The 7,361-nt window shown below is 41.8% G+C and overlaps 1 long non-coding RNA gene across 1 annotated transcript; it reads left to right on the top strand.

The window, feature by feature from the left end:
• Window positions 1-1,170, top strand: LOC112842491 (uncharacterized). The gene is made up of 3 exons (XR_003214275.1): window positions 1-145; window positions 225-266; window positions 1,028-1,170. It is a non-coding gene; the product is annotated as an uncharacterized LOC112842491 (long non-coding RNA).
• Window positions 1,171-7,361: the final 6,191 nt, after the last annotated feature.

Here is a 7,361-nt window from a genome sequence, read left to right as displayed (position 1 = left end):
TGGGCAGGATGTTCTTGGTGATCCCACTTTGAGTCAGGCGCATCAGGGGGCGCTAGTATAAATAGTAGCGGCCATCTGCGCATCCCCTAATCCGCGTACCTGTTGTCATCTCCTTTCGGTCACCTGACTTCCCCCGGTGTTGCAGGTAGGCGCTGCGTGCATGTCGCTGCTGTCTCAGCCTGACTTGGTGGTGCCTGTGTTGATTAGTGTTACTCATGTTACAGATCTCACCCGCGGATACCTTCTTGAAGCCTCCATTGTGGCTGGTAGGTGTTTATTTGGTGCATGTGTATACTATGTCGCTCGGTGGTAAACTAATGCTATTTATAGGTTGTAGCTGCCGGTGTTCTGACAAACCATCCTACTTTGGCAAAACGTCCTACCGTAAGTAGTTTATGCACATTTCTGCTGTCAGAGTAATTCCAGCACAAATTAAAGTAGGTATGACGGTTTGCCACTTAACTTTGCCCATCAGAGTAAGCTTGTAGCTCATATTCATAAAGCCAGGATGGTTTGCCACTTCATTTTACCCATCAGAGTATTTTTCTAGCTCTTATTAACAAAGGTAGGATGGTTCGCCACTGAATTTTAGCTGTTAAAGTATGGTTGTAGGTGACATTCACAAAAGTAGGATAGTTTGGCACTGAATTTCATGTTGTGTGCATGCGCAGAAACAACGGGTAGGATGGTTTGTCAGGTAGGATAGATTCCCAGAACACCTACCATGGGAGCCGGCTGGCGTACATGTGACTGACTTAATTATCAGATTGGAGTAGTCGGGCAGGCGACAATTTGAATAACACGGTGACTCCGGCTACTCCAGATTTAAGGTTTAAATTAGTTTGTATGCCTGGCTCTCTGTTGTTTTGATTTGTAATTTGGTTTTTGTTACACCACTGGAGGCCTTTTTTTTTTTTTTTTTTTTTTTAGCTGCGGATCACCAGTGTGTTCCTGCAGTTGGGCTAACCCCAGCGTCTGCATATTCGTTTTTTTTGAACACATAACTTTCTTTGTTTCTTTTACTCAGATGCAGAGGGCCTGACGTGGAGGAGACTGGGGTGCCTTGGTGGTGGGATCCTTTGAGTATTACACACCTGCGTTTTTCAGTCGTATTAGTGTGAGTGTATGATAGTGTGCTGCACTTGTGTATTGGTGAGTTTTCCTTTTTTTGAATTGTTGTGTGTGGCATCCCTGTCCCCCCCCCACACTGGTAAGCCTCCGCTCTGAATTTTTAGAATACTTGAATATTGATATGTCTGCTCGTGCTTTTATGTTGTTTTAAATAGTTGATAATAAACTGTCGTTGTCTGTTAAATTGTGAAGAGTATTTGTTCCATCCCCACCTCATGCTGCCACACTTTGTTTTTCAGTCTGTTTTAAAAGTTGATTACAGCTATGTAACTAAACATACAGCTTTTGAGTTTGCCTTACCTTAAATTTAAATAACCCATCGCTTTTGGTTGCCAGTCATACTATTGACATAAAATGTGCACATACCCAGGGAGGCCCGACTGACACAGTTCACATATTAACACAAAAACAGACGTGCGTGTTACACACACCCATCTTTTCACACCCACCTACAGGTCCACAAACTCAGCCACTCTCACCTATAAGCTGTGTCTGTGATTGTGAGATTGACACACAGTAAAGTTTTACAGGTGCGCTGAAGCAAATAATTTGCCTGTTAGCTGTGACTAATGAAATCTCCACTGCTGTGCCCTCAACTGCTGCAGGGGCAGAGGCCACTTTCCTGTTTGGATAGGCAGTGCTTTAAAGCAGAGCAGAGGGGAGTCTGCTATATGTGAGTGTGCACTGTGTGTGTGACAGACAAGTATGTGTGCGCGAACTCAGCCAAACACAGGATGAAAGGAGGGAAGGTGGACAAAATTCAATTTACTGAGGTGCAGGTGGACATTCTCACTCTGGGGTTTCTACACGGAAAATTACAATGAAGGAACTTAGTGGCTATGTTCAGAACAGAGAAGGTAACGAGCACAAAGTCAGTAATGTAGGTTCCTAAAAAGGTTTATACTTCTGGTTGATTCAAAATGACGTTCATATTTCGTTATTTTCACTTAAAACTGAACACAAAGGGAACAAGTGAATGAATTTAACCTGTAAAAACTACATCTATGTTTGATGTTTAGCTTGATTTCATCGCCTGCCTGACTGTTTTGAATAAGTGGAAAAATGGCCACAGTGTAGCTATCACTATTAAAAACATACTGCACAAAACAGACAATATAAATGTGAAATTGATGTATAAATGTATTTCATTGAAACAATACTTCACTTTATTTATGATTTTTTTTTTTATTTTTTTATTTTTTTTTAAATTCAGTATGCAATTAAACTGTTAATGCAAATAGCTAATCAACCAATCACATGGCACCAAATCGCAGTCTATAATTGGGATACTTAACTTTATTCTGCAACGCAGCCAGAACTCTCTTAGGCAGCTTTCTTGTCATGTCTTTAAGTAGTCTTCAGGAATAGTTCTCCAGGCTTCTTGAAGGATATTCAAAGCTCTTCTTTGGATGTTTCTGCCCTTTGTTCTGTTCTGTCAACATGATCCCACAGTTCTTGATGCATGCTCAATCATTCAGGTAAGTAAATCCCCAAAAGCTGATTCTGTTCATCTGGACGTAGCGTTTTCAGTGGGAGAAACTTTTCGTCACTCATCCAAGTGACTTCTTCAGTCTCAGCGGACTGCAGGTTTCCCCAATCTTACAAACAGTACATTGGCATAATGACTGAAACCAGCACCAGTGAATGAACAATGGACTGGGAGATCAGTTCTTTGATCATTAATATGCAAATATGAAACATTTCTCCCACTGCTACAACCAGATGAACAGAATCAACTTTTGGGGATGATCCTGCACTGCTTCAATAATGGGGAGGCCAATCCATGACTGATGGTGTTCCAGTGAGTAGTTTTCTGCATCGGTCGTGTTTAGTATCATTGTCATGCATCAAACACTTTGCAGATTGTATTGCAAATGCAGCCCCAAACCATGACATAGACTCCATCATGATTTACAAATGGCTGTAGACACTCACTGTTGTGTTTATATGTACTGATGACGATTTCTACCAAAAATGTCACATTTGGATTCATCGCTCCATAAAGACCTGCTCCAGTTCCAGTTCTTGTGTAATTTGGCATATCCCAGGCTTTTCTCCCTCTTCCCCTTCCTTAAGAATGGCTTGTTGACAGCCACCCTTCCACAGAGACGTTTCTTATGAAACTTCAGTTAACAGTAGACGGGTCAACTCTGGTCAGGTATAAGGACTGGATGCAAAATGACAGTGTCCATGAACCTGGAGGACTATTACTCAAGACAAAAGAAAATCTTTCCCCTTGAAGTAAAAATTATGAGTTCATTGTTGCAACCCACAGTTTTTAAATTCAAATTATTAGTTCATTATTAGTTAATTATTAATTAGTTTAAAAATCTAGTTAACTTGTTTCAGAAATCACCAGCAAAGAACAACAGTGCTGATTGCTGGTGGATTCTTTGCATGTTTCCACTGTGTCATCATTACACTCATGTCACTTACACAGAGTGAGTGGTCAACAAGTGTGCATTTACTCATCTGCCCCTGCGCCTCCCCCCTCCCTCCCAGGAGAGCTGATGAGGGCCTGCATACAGCTCACCCCTGACCTTCACACCACGTCAGGGCCTGGAATGTGCATACACACACATACACACACACACACACACCCCGAGCTCTTTTCTTGGCCTTCAGCTAACTGCTGACAGAGCTCGTTGCTGCAGTTATGTGATCTGATAATGGAAGCTGATTGATGATTGGCTGAAGGAGGAGTAGTCAGCAGAATGTCAGTGGGACCTGTGACCTCTGACCTGTGACCCAGGACAGTACCGTTGTGTGCCACAGCACGACCATGTTGTATTCCATCGGCGTACTTTAGTTTGAGGCAATAAATAATTCTAACCACTGTATTTAGGTGTAACTTAGGTGCTTTTGTTGACTGATTCAGGTCCTGAAAGAGCCGTCTGATATAAACCCTGTGCAGTGTAGCTAATGTGACAAAAACATATCACATAAAGAAGATTGTTTTTCTCGGTTGGTATGTGTGAGATGACGCTGCAGCGTGGGGGGCCACGCAGCTCTCTAGGTGGTGTGCGGTGTTAAAGGCCACTGTGCAAGTGAATGTAATGAGCTGGCAATATGTTGCCTCCGAGGTGCTTTATTTCACGCGTGTGTGTCCTTCACCAACTGATGTTACTTCTGCTTTAGTCATCACTGCTGTCACCTCTGTGTCGCTCTGTTGCGTGCCGAACAGACTTCTAGTGAAGCCCTGGCACCCTAAAAAAGATTGTGTCTCAGTGTGTATATTTTCATATGTTGCTGCCAACACATTATAACGCGTTATGATCTTCTTCTGGTGAGCTTTGCATTCTCACGAATAAAACCTTTACCCTCTTTCTTCTTGGACGGTGCGCTTGGCGGCTGAACTCGCTGCTGAGGCCTGCTGACATCCACTAATCTGTTGAAAACCTTCTGTTGCCACGAACCTGCGTTTGCAGTAGTTCTCTCAACAGTTTTCCTTCTAAAACTGAAAGTAAACACAGCTCTTTTCTGTTTAATAAATATGCAAGAGAATAGTGTGTGTGACCTACGGATGAAGGAATGGAGAGCGAGGCCGAAGAACAAAGGAAGAAACCAAAGAGAGGCTGCAGTGATGATGATGGGGCTTTACGATGTAAAAGTTCTGATGGGAATTTCAGCTGCCGGACTTAAGGAACAAAGCAGATGTATGTGTGTGTGCGTGCCTGTGGTGTGTGTATGTATGAGAAAGAGTGAGACTTAGAGAGAGAGAACATTTATGTCCCTTTTTTTGCCGTTCTCCCTCTGAGGAACAGTAATTGTGATCCATGCTCTGTTAAAATCTGCAGCCCGCTGGGACTTGCATTAAGACATCACACACATGCACCGGACCAATGAAGACATCACGCACGTACCAGTCCTGTCACTTTACCTGCCCTTGCACCCTTTCTGTTCTCCTCCTCCACATCTGGATCGCTTCTTCTCTCGTCTCTCGAGGGAAAAGCCGGGTAGCGCCGAGAACGGCCTCAGGAGGGAGCTCTTTCTTATGTTAAACAGATGGGACGTGAAGCAGCTGCACATGCTTGACCTTATTTATGTGTAACATGTAGCCTAGAGTGAGAGGACCGAGGATGTTATGAGATTCGTAAAAACAAATCTTTGATGTATCCTGTGGCGCACGTATCAACCGCTGATTCAGGTTTCTTCAGACGTGATTATTTGTCTGATACTTTTTAGGTTAAACAAACTGTTCAAAACCTGTTGGAGAACAAATCCATCACTGAGAATATTGGACTAGAACTGCCAAGGCACTGTACACATGCCTACACTGTTCTTTAAGAATGACTACACTGGACCAGTGTCATTTCTGTTCTTTTATAATGTCCGTATTTACCTTTGTGATGCTGTTAAAAGCTGTGCAGAGTATCTTGGGTGCACGTGTCTGCATTCGAGTCCCAAAAATGTCCCGCTACGTTTATAAAGATTTCTCCCATTTTAGCCTAATTTTGTACTTAAGTAAACTGGTGTGGTGATCCGTGGACTTAATGACTGCTAAATGTGGTTTTTATGTTGAAGTTTTTAAAAGCACAGTAAAAAGCCAAGCTATTTAAGAGCAATCTCGATTCTGTCTGTTAATTAAATTCAACAGAGAGTCGACTTCCTTTGAAGAAAGGCCGTTAAAATGTTTGGGATATTTTTCTCTGCATTTGCTCTCAAAAATAACCAAACCCCGAGACCACAGTCAACATAAAGTTTCAGCCTTGAGAAACATGAAAACTTTTTGAAGGGACGTAGAAGGAAACAATCACGATCAATCCAAAGCCCAACAGGGTAAAAGCACACACACATATGCAGTCATTACTTGGCAGGGTTCTGAGGCCTGTGCCAGGAGTTGCATTTCATGTTTTATGTTCATGTATACAGGGTAACCATGAGGAGAGAAAATAAACCAAATGCTATTTTGATTGTCAGCACATTTCATCATGTCCCAGCAAGTGAGGAAACGATTAACAGACTCAACATATTATGGATTTTAAGAGGGCAGGAGAATGACTTAATAGTTATTGTTTCATGTGGTTCAGCCAATGTGATGATTTCCACTTTGTAGTTGTGTCAACTTCAAATCTGTTTATTTTGTGGACTTTGTTTCCCAAGAATTACACAAAATGTCTGCATGCATTCCTCGGCATGCATCAGCACCTTGAACACAGTTGAATACATTCTTCTGTGTCAGTAATGGGAAAGGAGTCGGCCGGCATTTTGACAAATATACTTATTCCTGTTTTTTCTTAACGTTAGACAAGAAGATTGATATCCCTCTAAACTCTGTGCAATAAATACGTCGTGCCGGAGTTCAGATATGGTCAGCATTAAGATTAAACCGCCTATAGTTCTAACTGAAGTAAAAATCAGCCTTCCATCAGGGTACGTCTTTGCTTTCCTTTCTGTAGACGATGGGCGGTGGGGCCAAACATGGCGACTGAGACAAGAAGACTCTGACGCTGGGTACAGTGCCCAACAATCTGCCTGTTGTTTGTCAAGAAATAGTTTCAGCATGCAACTCCACCTAAAACCACAAATGGAAGTTTTTCCATTTCTCTTTCTGTATCTGTTAAACAAGCTGATATAACGTGCTAATTAGAGAGCGTTTGAAAAGCTTTTATTCCATATTGGATTTTTGTGCTATTTCTGCCTGCTTTAAGCTTTTATGCTAAACTAGGACTCCCACTCTGGGCTAAATGAGTCTTCTCATGTGACTTTGGTTTAAAATAAAAAGTAAAGCAAGTCCATTTTTAATGTTGAACTGCTTGTAGATTGCAGTTAATAACTCGTTTTGTAAATAAGGGAAGGAAAAAGCTTAGGTAAGTGGCCCAGAAACATCAGAAAGCCTCGCATGTTTTAAATTTGACCAATATGGGATCATCTTCTTAAAAAACCTGCAGACCACCTTCACCATAGCTGCCATCCCGCTTGTGCCCTTGGGATTTAGCTGGATCTCTCTTAGAGTGTCAAAACATCCTGATTTGATAGAAAAATGTGTTTTTTACATTGATATACACCATAATTTTAGTTTTATGCCAAATGTTGTCCTTTACAAAATTACAACAAAACTCCACTTTGACAGTCCTCTGTGCTTTAGATATATAATATCTACACTTGCACAGACACAAGTTCGTTTTTGTTTTCTGTTGCTGAACCCATATGGCAAACTAAAGTGCATGTTCTGTCTAAAAAACGACCCAGAGTGAGTCTATGACCAAATAACTCACAAAAATCATCTG

This window comes from Oreochromis niloticus, linkage group LG15 (assembly GCF_001858045.2).
Source record: "Oreochromis niloticus isolate F11D_XX linkage group LG15, O_niloticus_UMD_NMBU, whole genome shotgun sequence".
NCBI classification, from domain to species: Eukaryota; Metazoa; Chordata; class Actinopteri; order Cichliformes; family Cichlidae; genus Oreochromis; species Oreochromis niloticus.
The sequence above is the reverse complement of the archived record's forward strand: the minus strand, read 5'-3'. Positions and strand labels throughout refer to the sequence as shown.